At 39.1% G+C, this 17037-nt stretch overlaps 1 protein-coding gene across 7 annotated transcripts in view; it reads right to left on the reverse strand.

The window, feature by feature from the left end:
• Positions 1-6471, reverse strand: part of LOC127451029 (trinucleotide repeat-containing gene 6A protein-like) — a 49193-nt gene extending 42722 nt beyond the window's left edge. For 4 of the 7 annotated variants that reach the window (XM_051715504.1, XM_051715498.1, XM_051715499.1 and 1 more), the window contains exons 1-2: positions 6259-6471; positions 2044-2091 (exon numbers count right to left, since the gene is read on the reverse strand). The gene's annotated coding sequence lies outside the window, so the exon portion shown is untranslated. Of the gene's footprint in view, positions 1-2039; positions 2092-6258 lie in introns of all 7 variants that reach the window. The other 3 variants (XM_051715505.1, XM_051715503.1, XM_051715502.1) reach the window with 2 other exon arrangements.
• Between the last annotated feature and the right edge of the window lie 10566 nt (positions 6472-17037).

Below are 17037 nucleotides of genomic sequence, written 5' to 3' on the forward strand. Positions count from 1 at the left end.
ATTATTGTCGCAATCAATTATTTTTGGTCGCATATTTAACCATTTTAGTTGCAGTTTGGAGCCCTGATGCATCAACAGATGAGATACACTGAGAATTAATCACATGAATCATGGGCATTACAAAGAAATTTAGTGTGAACTTCTTAAAGGTGCAATATGTAAAAAAAATTTGGCCAATGTGTGAACGGCCTGTAACACAACTTAAAAAATTAGCCCTTCCCAGACTTCCTAGGTTGCCTATTAAAGCCTGTAGACATGCGAAGGGAGCGGGTCGCTTTTGCTGGGAAAATCCAAAGGATGTGACGTTTATGCGCACTCCCGAGAGCCTTGCCTCAGACAGTAGCTTCTCTTCCGCTATTCAACAGCGTCAACAGACAGTCTGCAACACAAGGTAATATTATCTTAGAGATGGGATCCAGCAAACGTCCGGCTCCTAGCAAACGTCCGGCTCCTAGCAAACGTCTGCCTCCCAGCACAACACCGACGACGACTCAGAAAATGTATCTACTGAATCCCGTCTGTCTAAAGCGGGAATGTGATCCTGGTCGAGCGAAAAATAGAGTGAACATCGGCAGGGCATTTGATTCCTGGAGGGACCTTCGTTCGGTTTTGGGAATCAAAACAGACCCTGAATTGGCATTCTTCTTATTGGACAGGTAAGCTCACATAACTGCAAAGCATGTGAAATATAGTGCCATAAGGATTGATGTGTAATTTTAGCTAACTTGATCTTGCCTGCACAGTAACTTTCATAAACAATGTTAATCTGTAATTATTCAGCAAGGTAAACTACAATATCACATGAAATTAATGCTAGACAATGTTCAAGATAATGCAAAAAGACCCACTCATTAGTGTACGTAACTTAGTTATACAGAAAATATATACATTGTTATTATAAAACAATAGCGCATCGATATATCAAAGTGTCAGTTGTGATGGAATCACATCAATACTGAATTGTGTCAACATATTTATAAATGTACAGTCTATATTATAAACAGCTACTGTCATCATCCACCAAATTTAGCTAACAGCTATTGATAAAACTGGCAAGCTAGCTAACACCGACATTGACTGCATTTATACGATAGCCTATGTATCATGCAAAGAAAAGTGATTACTTAAAACTACTGTCTCGCATATCCAGACCTATATCCACACTTTGTTTTAGCCCTGTTCCAGCACTGGAGAGTCAAATATAATATACAGTCTCAAAGTTTGTAGTAAAACAATCATAACTGTGCAATTTTAATTATGCTACCTTATCTGTCAGCATGATGCCGTCAGCCTCTTTGTATGTTATGTCATCGTTTTGTCCGATGCTCGCGTCCCTATGGTGTGCGCGCGCGAAAACGAGCAACAGGTAGCTGGCTGCAGTTCACTTAACGGCCACAGGTGTCATTAATAACAAGGGTTTCTGAATCTTACATACTGCACCTTTAAATGCTACATTATTTGTCATCAAAACTTTAAAAGTGAAGTGTTATGGTCCAGTCCCTGGCATTATTAGGTGTGGATGTGGTTATGACCATACAAGGGCAATGTTCATTTTCCTGATAAGAAAAACTCAAAGACAATCTATGATTAACTTAGAGTTAAGAGCAAGCCAGTTAAGCAATATGCCTCTGCTTCTTAACATCACAACAACACCTGAACACATTAACCTGAAAGCGCTCATGACTTTTTGATCAGTACTTATCTTTTAGGCTACATTTTCAAACAACAAGCTCAGGCAGACATAAACAGTGGAGGCAGGAGTTTGTGACTCACAACTGCAATACAGTAGACTTTGAAAGAGCTACACAAACACTGTTTTGTTGGACATTTTAAAACAGCAACGCTTACTCAGCACTGGGAACCCCTTTAATACAAACAGAACTGCATTTGCTTACACCAGCAGCAGCTGCTTTGACCCGGCTTTGTTAGTGTCACCCAGCACAGGCATCGGCATGAATAGGAAAAGCCCAGAAGGACACAAGCTTCAGAAAAATCAAGTATTTATCTGAAAAGGACTACAAGGTGTTGGGAACACTTACTGACCTGTGTTGCTTCTCTTCAATGTCTTTGGTGGCAATAGCATCCAATTCTCTAAATGGAAAGAAACATAGGACAACTGTGTAAACTCATGATCAAACATTTCAATTTGCATTCTCCAGCATGTAAAGGATGTTAACATAATGGGCAGTTATTACAAAGACATAAATTTGACAATCAAAATGGAATTGGATTGCATAGCTGTAGGCTATATCGCTAGCTCTAAAAAGTCAAATGGAAAAGCTAGACAAAAGTACACCATTCATTATTGTTAATTCATTTTTGTATATGGATTTTAGGAATGTCATGAAATATCGATAGATACTGATATAAATGTTGTCCTTAAAGGCTATACTTTATTCTTAACTAGTCTACTGGATAATGTAGCAGCAAAATTAACAATAATTGCAGTGAAAGCCTTCAGTAGAAAAGAAGCCAGTTCTATTTGGACAATTTTTTCAACTAGTATCTGGACTTCAAAGGATTCAGATCTCTTTTTTGTTCACTTTGATTGTAAAATATCAATCCACTTTTCATTCACACAGTTATTTTTTGGAACCCAGTCAACTTAAATATTGTTGTAATTTGTAAACAAATAATAATGAGAGCTTCATATTCAAAATCTGGTGAAATGCTCTCCGGTGCGTTCCCAATGAATTTTATAAGCGAATCGAACTATTAAGCATCTACACCGGAGATGTTGTTCATATTGCAGACTGCTCTGGGGGCCACAAGCACATCAACAGCATGCGTGGCTATGTATGAGTGTCAACAGAGCCGCGGCATTCACTAAAGCACTGCACATGCATACAATATATTTACTTAAGCACATCCTTTTGCGATTCACAGAGCTGTTGCATGTCTTCAAGTGGCTTTGAATAAAATGCATGATTCATATGGAGTACTTTAATGGTGCCTTTATGGTTCTTTTGCATTTTTGAGCTAGACAGTAACGAACATGACTAACAAATCAGAATCAGAATGACCTTTATTGCCAAGTATGCTTCCACATACGAGGAATTTTTCTTGATGGAAGTTTCCAGTGCACAAACAACAACAAGATAATAAAAAATAAAATAAATATAGAATAAAAATAAAAAGTAAATAGAAATAAATACAGAAATATACAATAAGAAAAATATATACATATAGTATATACAGAAGAGGTAGGATATGTTAAATAATATAAATTACTAGGCTGTGTATTGCACATAATTATAGTATAGTTTTAACTGTTCATGAGAGCCTGAGGAAAAAATAAAAAAATAAATAAATAAAAACTGTTCTTGTGCCTGAAGGTTCCAGCTGGGTGAGTGGGGTCCAGGGTGATTTTACCAGCCTTTTTGCTCACTCTGGAAGTGCACAGTTCTTGAAAGGAGGGCAGGGGTCAACCAATAATCTGCTCAACAGTCCGAACTGTCCTTTGTAGTCTTCTGATATCCGATTTCGTAGCTGAACCAAACTAGACAGCTATTGAAGTGCAGAGGACAGACTCAATGACTGCTGAGTAGAACTTGATTAGCTGCGCCTGTTGCAGGTTGAACTTCCTCAACTAGTGAAGGAATACAACCTCAGCTGGGCCTTTCACAATGGAGTCAATGTGGGTTTCCTACTTCAGGTGCTGTGAGATGGTAGTGCCCAGGAACCTGAATGACTCCACTGCTGCCACAGTGCGGTTAAGAATGGTGAGTGGAGTCAATGCTGGGGCATTCCTCCTAAAGTCCACCATCATCTCCACAGTTTTGAGCTTGTTCAGCTTCAGGTTGTTATGACTGCACCAGCGAGACAGCTGTTCAATGATATAAAATCTGGATCGGGCTCGTCGGACCGATGTCCGATCAGTCTAAAAACATCAGTATCGGACTGTTGCATCCCTAAAAACTATGCAAGTTGTGCTGCAGTTGCGCTTAGCACCTTCTGGAGTCGTAGCTGGGCACTGCCAACAGACGGCGAGTGGCGGTGTGTGCACCTCCATAGAATTTTTTTTTTTTCTAATTTAAGAATGTGGCATGTCGGGGGCCTGGGTAGCTCAGTGAGTAAAGATGCTGACTACCACCCCTGGAGTTCGCAAGTTCTAATCCTAGGGCGTGCTGAGTGACTCTAGCCAGGTCTCCTAAGCAACCAAATTGGCCCGGTTGCTAGGGAGGGTAGAGTCACATGGGGTAACCTCCTCGTGGTCACTATAACGTGGTTCACTCTCGGTGGGGCACGTGGCGAGTTGTGTGTGGATGTCGAGGAGAACAGCGTGGGCCTCCACATGCGCTATGTCTCCACGGTAACGCGCTCAAGCCACGTGATAAGATGCACGGGTTGATGGTCACAGACAGGGAGGCAACTGAGATTCGTCCTCCGCCACCCAGATTGAGGCAAGTCACTAAGAGGACTTAGAGTGCATTGGGAATTCCAAATTGGGGAGAAAAAAAATGGGAGAAAATCTCAAAAAAAAAAGAAAAAAAAAAAGAGCGTGGCATGTCGTTGTCTGGCGTGCGACCCCCTTTAAGTTAACCCTGCCGCTCACACTTTACCAAAGTTGTGTTGAGAAATATGTATGATGAGACAAAGACTATACTCTAGTAGCTCTATATACGCAAAAATGCCAATATAGATCAACAATCATCTGAAAATCTTTGATTACTAATGCGTGCTAAAGGCATCAATCCCAAGCCTACTGGATTTATATTGTGTAAATGCTACTACAGTGTGCAATGAAAATGTGGTAGCAATTTTTTATTATTATTATAGCAAAATAAATCCTAACACTAATAACACACATAAAAGATCTAGATATAGACTTTGATTTCTCTATTTTTCAATATATTTCACTTTCATTACTTGGGAAGTAGCAACTACACAAATAATGGATGTGGCATATATACTGATCTTACATATTCAATTGCAACCACAAACAATTCCTTAACCAACTTCCTAGCACACCTTAAACCACAATATGAAACCACAACCAACTCATCAAGAGTCTCTTCATGGTCACATACAGAGGGGGAATATGGGAATATAGATGGATGGGCAAACTTTTACTTATAATAAGGCTATAAAAGAAAATTGTGGGTATGAATAAAGTCTGTCTGTCAAGCATATCTATACAGTTCCATTAAGTTAACCTTAGCTTTAACAGAAACAACTGATGATTAGTAAACAAATATTTTTTTTCCCATAAAGTTAAGAATAATGCAGATTAACATTACATTTCTGAAGCACACCTCCCCCACTACTGGCTTCAGCTGCTGCTTACACCAGCAACCTTGACCTGCCCTTAAAAACAATACAATACAACACACTGAAAACGTCTTTCTAAACAACTTTTAATTGCAGACGGGTGACTTTGTCATATGTATTTTCTTTGCAGCTCTGAGAAAAATAAACCTTTCAAAGATAGCCTCGAGCATGTGTTAGCTGTCGTGACAGCGTAATTTTAAACGCCAAATATAAAAAGAAGTAAAGCTGGTCCATACATTATATTATTGAAGTGATGAAAACGATTAAGATGAAAACTACCAGATTATACAGTTATTAAATAAGACATATTTCCTGTGATTAAAACCGCTGTCTCGATGTGCGCAATTCAGCGCCAAGCGAAGAGCACAAACTAACCAGCTGGCTACTAAAGCCTCTTAATTTTAACAGCTTTACCAATTAAATGCGATTTAATTACAACACGCATTAACTAATCAGAAATACAGTCGTGTTTTATCGTATAGTTTCTTTATTATCAACCAAAGGCTCCGATCGGCTGCTAACCGGAAAAAACGAGTCGACATCGAGAAAAGTTGCAGGACGTCGAAACACACGTCCAAATGAAATCTCTCCAAAATACACCAATATAAAATTATTTATTCACGCAAGTCCACACACACACACACATATATTAAACAACTAGGCTAGTTGGCATGTACATGCATGAACACGCCTTTCATGTTTCTAGGCATTCTGGATCAAACGCTACACTTCATGAAACCGACTGCGATGCCATTACGTGAATGCAGGAGATCAATGTTCAAGAAATCTTCCACACAGAATCCTTCCACTTTTTACACATCACACTGATAGTAAACACTGCCCTGTCGTTTTTATAAATCATCAAAACGAAAAACTGTCATGCAAATGAAAACAAGACAGAAACATTCAACCATGTAGCTCAGTTTAGACATCGCATAAATGAATCCCGCTTACATACTTCAAAACACACACACAAAAACCACTCACCTCTTGTAGTTTAAAGTGCAGTAGAGATGAAATGAAAGCAAACAATAAGGCTGTGGAAATTCAACACATTTGCAGAGTCTGGGAGGGGAAACATTTGTCCTGCTCAATCGCCATTTTCTTCTCTCGCGTTCATGTATTCATCCCTGTAACTGCAGGAAGAGCAGACGCAGCTCTCAGTGCACTTCCTACAACTCAAAACACTCACCCCCAAAATGGTGGCCACATTTAGGCTGTGTTTCAAAACCTAGCGCAGTGCCTACCTCGACCACGTGTTTTTGCATTATAGGCGTGTGCAATATTTGTGGGCATCATGAACGCATTCCCAGACTGTTGTGCTGTGTGTGCGTGATAGCTGAAGTGAATCTTAATGCACACATAATGCCCCCAAATGCTGTCTTGGTAGGGAACTCCCTTGGTTTATAAACAGAGCCATGGAGCTGATGGTTAACCATGACTCATCATGGTGGTTTTACTCAGTGGTGTAGCCAAGGGTGGGCCTGAGTGGGCCTGGGCCAACCTAAATTAGACCCGGGACCACACAGAATATTAGAGATTATTCTTTGACTTTAAGTATATATTTATAAAATAGTAAAAAAAAAAAAGCATAAATCCTGATTTCCGAAAGTGTAAAAGAAAACTTTGAATGTGGCGCTTCTCTGTTGTTAAGGACAATTTTGTAAATAAATAAATTGGGCAAAAACTTGGCCCATCCATTTTTATTGAGGCCCACCCAAAAGTAATTTTCTGCCTACACCCTGGGATTTACTGTTCTACAAATGATAGTTATGTTTTGCGAGCATAATGCAGTCAAATGCTAGGGAAATAAGTAAAAGTAACTGGGCTTTCAAAAGAAAATGGTGGCAAATAACAAAGAACAATAGAATTCATAATAGAAGAGGAAAAGTAATGGGTAATGTCACCAAGAAGGGAATGCCTCATCCAAACAGAATGAAACTTAATTAAAAAGTATACAGTAAGAGTTAAAGAAAATTAAATGATGTCTACACACTTTTGAAATAAGGGTAATACATTGTTAGGACAAAACGTAATCTAATGAGCAATAAAACCTGTGGGTGAGACTTATTAATGCTGCACAAAAAGAACAAAAGCCCAAAGTATTTGCTTTGATCTTATATAGTGCCTGATTCACATTGAATCAAGCCTATTGATAAGCCATGTTTATAAGACTGCACTGTTAAATAATATGTTGTACATCTGTGTTCTAGATGGCAAATATTTAATAGCCTATTCTTTTTCAAATGTATGCATTACACATACACAACTGGGGCTGTACCAGGGTCAGAAATTAATGAGGGGTCGGGGCAAAAATGGCACCAAAATGCCCCCAAAATTCAAAGTGTGGTGGAAAAAATGCCCTCATAGTGAATTCTTCTGTTTGTTTTTATTATTATTATTATTATTATTATTTGTGTTATCTGATATATTTCTTAACTTGAGTAGATATACTGTACATATTAATGCATACAATTTTAGTTGAACATGGTTTAATCCTTAGGTAAGAGGTAATAAACTCTCAATATTGAGAATCTATTTGGAATGTCTAAAACTGATGTGTTTGAAATAAATGGACTAGACACAGTCTGGTTAAACAAAATGTCCTCATAAAGGTAAAAAATGCCCCTGATATTAAATCCAGGGGGAAAATATTCTCCCTTAATGTAAAAGTTCATTTCTGATACGGCCTGTACTAGGATGTGATCTTTGGTGTGGCACTTGTTTGTTTAGGGGGGCAACGTTGATAGTTTCGGCGTCTGTCCGGGAAGCGGAGTGCCCCTTGATCGTTTCGCTGTAAATCAGGCCGGGGGTCCCCCCAGCACCCCCTTAGAACCGGCCATGATACATGAGCTGTTTAATGTGCTTTATGTCATCATTAATATGTGCAATTAAAGCATAACTACCAGGTTTGTTTACAGTGAACACCTTCACCGTTGAGAAAGATACTACTCTTTAAAAGCAAGACAAAAACACCAACCAAGAGCATACTGGGAAAAACGTAAATATATCTGCAACAATTCAACAATATAGAAACAGTCCAATCTTTAGTCTGGAATTTGCCTGCGTTTTCACTTTGAAGACAAAGCAGTGGCACACAGCTGAAAATGGCTCAGCTACGCTGTCCTTTTCAAGGCGGTCATTCTGCCTCACTGGGCAGGAATCATACAGAATGTGACAACCTCTTTCAAACTGAAAACAACTTGTTTTAAGCACGTGCATTTTATCAATACAATCATATTTATATTACAATGTCAGTTCCCATCATTTATGTAATTATGTCTCATTTAAATGTATGTGTTACTACACAGAATTGGAATACTAAAAATACATAAACAGGTCTATAGAAGTTCTTGTATAACCACATTCCACTGAGTGCTGTTCATGTTTTTAAAATGGAGCTGAGGTACAACGTGGATATATTTTGCACATATGATGTCTTTGCAAAGTTGTGTCAACAATTGTTTGTACATAACCACAAAATAATAAGCCTATTGTAACTTCAAACACAACATGTATTTCGTGTTATGAAGTTGTTTACTTTTGTACTGTCCAATTAGTCTTTAACATGGGTAAAAATACTTTTAAACTAAATATTCCACTTAAAATGGGCTAAGTAGTACATATTATGTAAGACATATTCCTGTTATAACAAGTTTGTCTCTTTACAATTGACATAAAACAAAATGAGAATGTAACAATGCATTGTGCTTGGGGAAAGCTCAGGCCTCGGCGTCTGTGGTGTTGAGAATGAATTTTGTATGAGGCATGAATATTTATGATCAGCAGAGGTCCGAGGCCAGCTGTGTGTGAGTGAGTTAGCTGCAGTAGGACAAGGGTCAGTTTGCTCAGGCCAGTGGGCTGCTCTCCCCCCTCCAGGCCGCTGAGAGCAAGGGGAGCCTGGGAACGCAGGCAGATGCATTGTGCTCGGGCAGACAGGGCAGGAGGAGGGGAAGAGCTTTGCATGACAAATACATGGCTGGCTTTGGATTTCCGAGACTCACTTCCAAATTCACTTAGTTTCCACCGAATAGTGTGCCATCTAAACCTGAGCTTTAGCTCTGCTGTGTTGATGTTATATTTCAAAATGAAACAAGAACATAAAACAAGACATTTTAATGAGTGAAATTGCAGTATAATGTGACTATTTCTGGATTGATCACAAAACAATACTTTGCCACAGTAGTTTCATTAGAATTAGATCGTACGGATGTGACATGAAAAACTTTCTCCAAAGCATATGTCACTCTTCTGGCATGTCTATATTTGCCTTTCTTTCTTCTTTACCTCTGCCCCCCAATCCTCATTTTTCAACGGTCCCCAGATGTACTAACAGTCTCACCAACATGGGTGCTATTTTTCATTTTCCCTCTCCCAATTCCTCCACTACCCCCATCATTATATTCAATCTCTATCTGTCTCTCACCCATCCCCCTAGAGTCACTCTCTTAGACAGGGTGCCAGCTGTGAAAGGGATTTGTCGGAGCTGAATTACACTCTGCATCCAACCAATTACCTGTCTGACTGTACGCAGGTCAGCCTACACTGCTGTGCTTCCAGGCTCGATTTATCTATCGGACCACCATTCTGAAAGGCATTTATCATTTTCACACAGCCATGCGCTCCGTCATTTATATATGTTAATACACACCACTGTTAACTCTTGAGAGACTATGTCTGCTCTGCTCCATCTATTGTGTTATTTACTATGGAACAGTGGCAGTATCATCTGGTAATATCATGGTACTTTGATATCATGGTGCTGAATGATAAACATATTGATATTGACACCATGATATTTCTATGGTAATCCAAGGTATTTCAAAGAATACCAAGGAATCACCATGGTATGTGTCCAAAAAACATGGCATTACCATGGTACCATGGTTAAAAAAAAAAAAAAAAAAAAAGCCTAAACTTTGGTACTTTTTTGGTGATATTAGAGGGAGACACAGGCACACAAAAATACTACATAACTCTTGGTACAGCACAACTCACAAGAAACTAAAAAAAGATTTGTATTTTATAGAACAACACTTTTACATTTGATCAAGACTGCAAAATGTTGAAGCTTCATGCCTCAATTTTTTGTTTTTGTGATGATCTCTATCATCACAGCTTGACTTGTTATTTCTGACGTACTCCAATCTTTTCACATAGCAGCAATGTAAAGATGCAAATGACACTCCGGAGGATAATCTTATTGTCATTCATGTATGCAAGCAGTATATATTTAAGATGGGGGCATTTTACCTAGAGTGCTAGAGCTCCATTCAAAAACTTTGCTCTGGTCCAAATGAGACTCATTTGCATGTGCCTATCCCACCCTCATCTCAATAATTCACGTATTTGCGTAATCTGTTTCAACAGCAAGGCATGCATCTTCAGGTCAGGCTCCTTTAAATCTCCATGGGAAATATAAGTACAGCAATATATAATTTTTTTTAAAATAAGTAAATACCAGATGTGCTTCACAGGTGTCACTTTGACTAAAAGTAAAGCCTGGGAAACATAAAGATCATAATCAAATTCTTAAATAGAATAGACTTCTTTAATGACAGGAATTTTCATGCCTAAAGATGAATTCTTTCCCAGTGTAATTTTTCTATCCTAATATGTCTAGGGCCAAATAAGATCCATAACATAGATGGACACCCTTTGTTGGCCACACATTGTTCCTTCTCACCAGGGGGTGTTGCTGTGAGGGGGGTAAGGAAAGGTACTCCCGGTCCAGTATGGTGAAATTCAGTAAGGTCACAAAACAGAGCTTTGAATGGGCTCACACCATGACCATGGCCACTATACAGTAAATAGAAACTTTGACCTGCCCCCTATAGCTATATAAAACCCACTCCCCTGTCAACAAATAGCTTATATCTCTTGTGTGCTTGCTTTGCCCCTCAAGGGAACAATACAAAAGCAAAAGCAACTAGCAGAGAGGTTTAATTGCATATAGCCATATGCATTAGTTAAAGAAATTACTTGATGAGCGCAGTTTTCTTTCCTGTGCTGATGTATTTCCTATTGAAACAGGAAGCTTGGGCTGAACATATTGAAGGGCTTGTTGCTTTTTTTAAATAGCCTACAGACATAAGATATGTCACAGCCATTAACCATGACTTGCTACTTGCTTGATGAGTGCTGGTGGTTTTTATTGGATGGGAAACTTTCATTCTAGAAAGCATTTGATTGGACAAAAATGTGTGTAGTGCAAGAAGAGTCATCAATATTTTTGGTCCATTTACCTTTAGAAGACTGTACATTTAAATCTGCTTAAGATTAATTTGGTCAACTTTTAGGAGTACAATAGTATATAGATGGCTTCAAAGCTAATAGACATGGACTAAGAGTGTGTTCACACTTGGCAGGTTTGGTTCGATTAAAACGAACTCTGGTGCGATTGCTCTGTTAGTGCGGTTCATTTGAACAAGCGTGAATGCTGCCATCCGAACCTTGATGCGCACCAAACAAGCGGACTGTTCAAACCCACTATTCAGGCGGTCTCGGTCCGCTTCCAAATGAACTCTGGTGCGGTTCGATTGATATATGAACGCAACATGGATCAAAGACGTCAAAAACAGGAAGATTTGCCTAATACTGACCTCAAGCATACCTGGTTCTTCTCATCATAGGAGCTATGTTGCCCATTATCGTTCGGTACAGGCGTCGGAACCGCCGTCAGCCATCCTTGCAGCATATCTTCGTTTGTGTGTGCAACGGAGGAATTCCTGGTGCTGTTTTGACACCTTTACACATTTTATTAGTTCTTCATTTGTTCTCAGCTGGTAAAAATACCACCATATATACATATATGAATCTAACGAGCGCATTTCGCCCAGCAGCCAGCATTGTTTTGGATGTTTGGCAAGTTCTGTTGCAAAATACACATCATAAAAGCTGTCCAATCAGGTTGCGACTTTTTCCTGATGTCTTTTGTTTTGTAGCTTTAGGTTCGATGTTAAAAAAGCCAGTGTAAACGCTAAGCAAACCAGGACTAAATGTATCATTTTCTTTTTTGGTCCGGACCAAGAGGACCAAAAGAACTGAACTACAAGTGTGAACACACCCTAAAAGAAAAAAAAAAACTATTTTGGATTCTGTAAACACAGCACAGAGAATTCCAATGAAATAGATGGCATAGTATTTGAAATAAAATATGCTTATCCGACTTTCACACAGGACAAATTGCCAACCATCTTCTGGAGATTTACCAGATCTACTTTGTTAGCTTTAAATCTGCATTTTGAGTATGATTTCCTTTTACGTCTTACCTAGGGGGAATTGACACTGGGGCTTAGAGAGGGAAATATACATAGCCAATGGCTGGAGAGATGAGCAGAGCTCATTTGGGCCCTAATGAGGCCTCCCTGTCTTGAGACTCTTTAGATAGAATCGGAATCAGAGTGAGCTTTATTGCCAAGTGTTCTCCCGTACACAAGGAATTTTTTTGCCGATAAGTGCACACAAAACATTACAGTGAGACACAGAATATAAAACAAGGTAAAAGTATAAATAGACATACAAATAATAGGACATATAACAGAATGGCGCATGTCCATGTGCAAGTGGTAATGTATGTGCAAGGTAGGGGTTTGTACAATTATTGAATTAAATATATGAATTTACATATGTACATGAGATATGTATTTACATTAAGATAGTACTAACATTATAGTCAACATGTTCTCACACCCAAGGCGTTAAATGGGGATTTTCCACTGCAAGGTACAGCTCGACTCGACTCGACTCTGCTCGCTTTTTGGGGTTTTTCCACTGTAGATAGTACCTGGTACTTTTTTTAGTACCACCTCAGTCAAGGTTCCAAGCGAGCCAAGCCGATACTAAATGTGATGTCAAAACCCTGCAGATCACTGATTGGTCAGAGAGAATCGTCACTACCAGCGTCACTGGATTTGCGACACGGGACATCAACCCGCTAGTTTTAAAGTTGGCAACAGCGATAGCAGTATCATTTGTTCACGTGACTTTCGAATTGTAAAAAGAAATGGCTGTGCAAAAAAACACGCCGTGGTCAATAAACGAGGTGCAGATGTTCCTCTCGTTAGCGACAAACGAAACAATGTGAAACAAAAAAGTCTTTCAGGAAGTGTCTCAGCTCTTGGCCGCCCACGGCTACCACGTGACATACCAGTGTAGGGAAAAGTAAAAAAACTTAAAAGTGACTACAGAACCATCAAGGACCACAACAGCCTGAGTGGTTCAAACAGAAGAAAGTGGAAGTGGTTCGACCAAATGGACGCTATCTATGGCAATAGACTGGCGAGCAATGGGAGGGAGAGTGCCCTGGACTCGGCCACGGCGTTGTTTGAGTCCACGATGGAGGATGGTATGTTTTGTTACGTTAACTCTATATTCTGCTTGAAAGCTTCACTTTATTTAGTTGACCAGCTACTGGAAAGCTTGCTTCTAAAACAACCAGGCCAGTTTAACACTTGTGTTACACTTGTGTAAAATCAGAAGTTTCGTTCTAACACATAAAAATGCCACCTCAAGCATAATGACACGGGTTTGATGTCAGAGACTAAGCGATTAGCCATAGGCTCTCGTGTCTTGTGACCGATTACAACGACCTCAAGTTCGGATGTACATGTATTTTTTTGAATGAGACATGCTGGTAGAATCAGGATGACAGGATCAGGATGCCTTCACGGAGGGGGAATATTTTTACCGAATTAAAACCATCAGGTTCACTCTGCTACTCACACAATGCCATCATATGGTTTGGAACATTATTATAGTGCATTTTTATAAATAAATGGTCGTGACTGTACTTTATCTGCTTGTTACGTCTTTTCTATTGTTGAGAACTGGTTAGGTTTAGGCATAAATGTGCAGTTGGATGCTTAAAAATATCTATAAATAGTGTAATGTTTACAAAATTATGTATATCAAAGTGTCTCTTTGATGTTTTATGTTGTTGATTATCAGTTAGTTTTAGAAATGGGGTTGGGTTAGGGGATCTAAAATATTAAATACTATTGTATAATGTAATATCACACTAATATATTTATAAGTATAATAAAACATTCAGGTTAAACACATAAAATAATACTGAAAGATTGATAACTGACGACAAAGTTTTCTCGTTGAAAAAAATGGGGTTTCTCACTGCGTCAACAAGAGGATGTCAGGTGGCACCTTTGGTATCATCATGCAGATGCGGATGGCTTCTGCACAAGGGTCAAAATTGGACGCTTAGGGAATGAGTCCTCACACTGGCTCTAATGAGCAGACCGCTTGTCTTGCACAGCTGTCTATCACACTTTCCCTTTAGAAAGCACTATGTTCTCTTTCAGCCCCGAACTCACATGAAAGAGGCCTTGGCCACACCAAAGAAAAGTCTTTAACTCACCTCTTCATGACCAACTTAAAGAAGCCTGATTCACAGATGAGATAAAGCTGAAGCCAAAGAAGGGAAATGGCCACTTTGGTTAGAATCCATCCGTCATCTCACCAAGAAGCAAAGGAACGAATTGGAGCACTAATGGGAGGTCATCGAGAGACTAAGGGTTTAACTGATTGACTTTTTGATCATCTTTTTACAAGTCTTTATTTTTAAAGACCCCATGAAATTGGTTGACTAGCACAATTATCTTTCCTGTGTTGACGTATTTCCTGTTAAAACAGTACGATTGAACAGGAAATATATCAGCCACAACATTAAACCCCCCCGGCCTAATATTGTGTAGGTCCCCCTCGTGCCGCCAAAACAGTGCCAACCCGCATCTCAGAACAGCATTCTGAGATGCTATTCTTCTCACCACAATTATACAGAGCGTTATCTGAGTTACTGTAGACTTTGTCAGTTCGAACCAGTCTGGCCATTCTCTGTTGATCTCTCTCATCAACAAGTCATTTCTGTCCACAGAACTGCAGCTCACTGGATGTTTTTTGTTTTTGGCACCATTCGCAGTAAATTCTAGAGATTGTTGTGTGTGAAAATCCCAGGAGATCAGCAGTTACAGAAATAATCAAACCAGACCCCTGGCACCAACAATAATGCCACGCTCCAAATAACTGAGATCACATTTTTTCCCCATTCTAATGGTTGATGTGAACATTAACTGAAGCTCCCGTATCTGCATGATTTTATGCACTGCACTGCTGCCACACGATTGGCTGATTAGATAATCATATGGATAATTGTTGGTGCCAGATGGGCTGGTTTGAGTATTTCTGTAACTGCTGATCTCCTGGGATTTTCACACACAACAGTCTCTAGAATTTACTCAGATTGGTGCCAAAAACAAAAAACATCCAGTGAGTGGCAGTTCTGTGGACGGAAATGCCTTGTTGATGAGAGAGGTCAACAGAGAATGGCTAGAATATTTCGAACTCACAATGTCTTTGGTAACTCAGATAACAGCTCTGTACAATTTTGGTGAGAAGAGTAGCATCTCAGAATGGCGTTGTTTTGGTGGTACGAGGGGGACCTACACAATATTAGGCAGGTGGTTTTAATGTTGTGGGCGATCGGTGTATCTGAATGCTTGTCCCTGTTTTTTAAATAGCCAATATACTTTAGTTTACATCACAGCCATTAACCATGATTCACTTTTTGTTTGCAGGTGGTATTATGTGGAGAAACATTCTCATTCTACAGAGCATTTCAATAGATAAGAAGTTTGTGAGTCCCAAGATGCTTCATCAATATTATTTGGCTGTCTTCCTGGAAGAGAAAGGCTGTAAATTTTAAATGCTAAAGGACATTTTTTCACCCAGCTTTTAGAAGTACATAAACATACAGTTGATCTCAAAGTAAACACATTGGCTGAAAGCTAAAAAAAAAAAAAAAAAAACTGTTTTAGTTTATAGAATCTTTAAAATACATCAGTTGTTCAATGGGTCATTTTTATCCAAGAGGAAGACAGATTCCTCCCATTTTCCACATTCAAACATTTATGAATGATCAATAATATGTTTGGCTGGATCACCTATAAATCTTTCATTGTGTAATGGTGCACTGAAGCCTGTGTATTTCTTTATGGAGCTGGGCAGGGTGTCAGGTAGCGAACAATGTCCAGAATGAAAGAAGATGCAGCACTGGAACCTCTTCACATGTTAATTGGCTTGATTAGCATTAACATTACTGGGATTCCAGCTGGAGCCAAAAAGCTCTACTGTTATTCATTTTGATGCGGTTTTATTCAGCACATGTGCCAAAGTAAATATGTTTTTCCTTTGAAATATGTTGGTATTTATAGTGTTTTCAGGTCAAGAGTGATCCCTGCTGAAAAGACCAGCTTAGACCAGTATAACTTTCCATGCTGGTCCAGGCTTGTTTGGTACTGGTCTATCTGGTCTTAGCCTAGCCACATTGTTTACCAACAAAGCAAGGTTTTTCTGATGAAGCTGGCTGACCAAGAAAGTCTTGCTGGTTAACCTCTTCAAAATGCATGTGCTGGTCTTTTTTATAATAAAGACTTAATAACTTAAAGGAAAAGTTCACCCAAAAATGGAAATTCTGTCATCATTTACTCACCCTCATGTTGTTCCAAATCCCATGACCTTCCTTCTTGCGTGGAACATGTGAGGAGAAATTCTAAAGAATGTTGACGCTATTTACATTTATGCAGTCATTTAGCAGACATTTTTATCCAACGCAACTTACAAATGAGGCAATTATTTTTTCCACACATTTAAAGTTAATTAGAACTGAGGCCACGTCCACACTAATGTGTTTTCGGTTAAAAACTCTATTTTCCATTTTCTATTGTAATTATTTTCCAAAGTATGCAGAACCAG

The sequence above is a fragment of the Myxocyprinus asiaticus genome, chromosome 13, assembly GCF_019703515.2.
Source record: "Myxocyprinus asiaticus isolate MX2 ecotype Aquarium Trade chromosome 13, UBuf_Myxa_2, whole genome shotgun sequence".
NCBI classification, from domain to species: Eukaryota; Metazoa; Chordata; class Actinopteri; order Cypriniformes; family Catostomidae; genus Myxocyprinus; species Myxocyprinus asiaticus.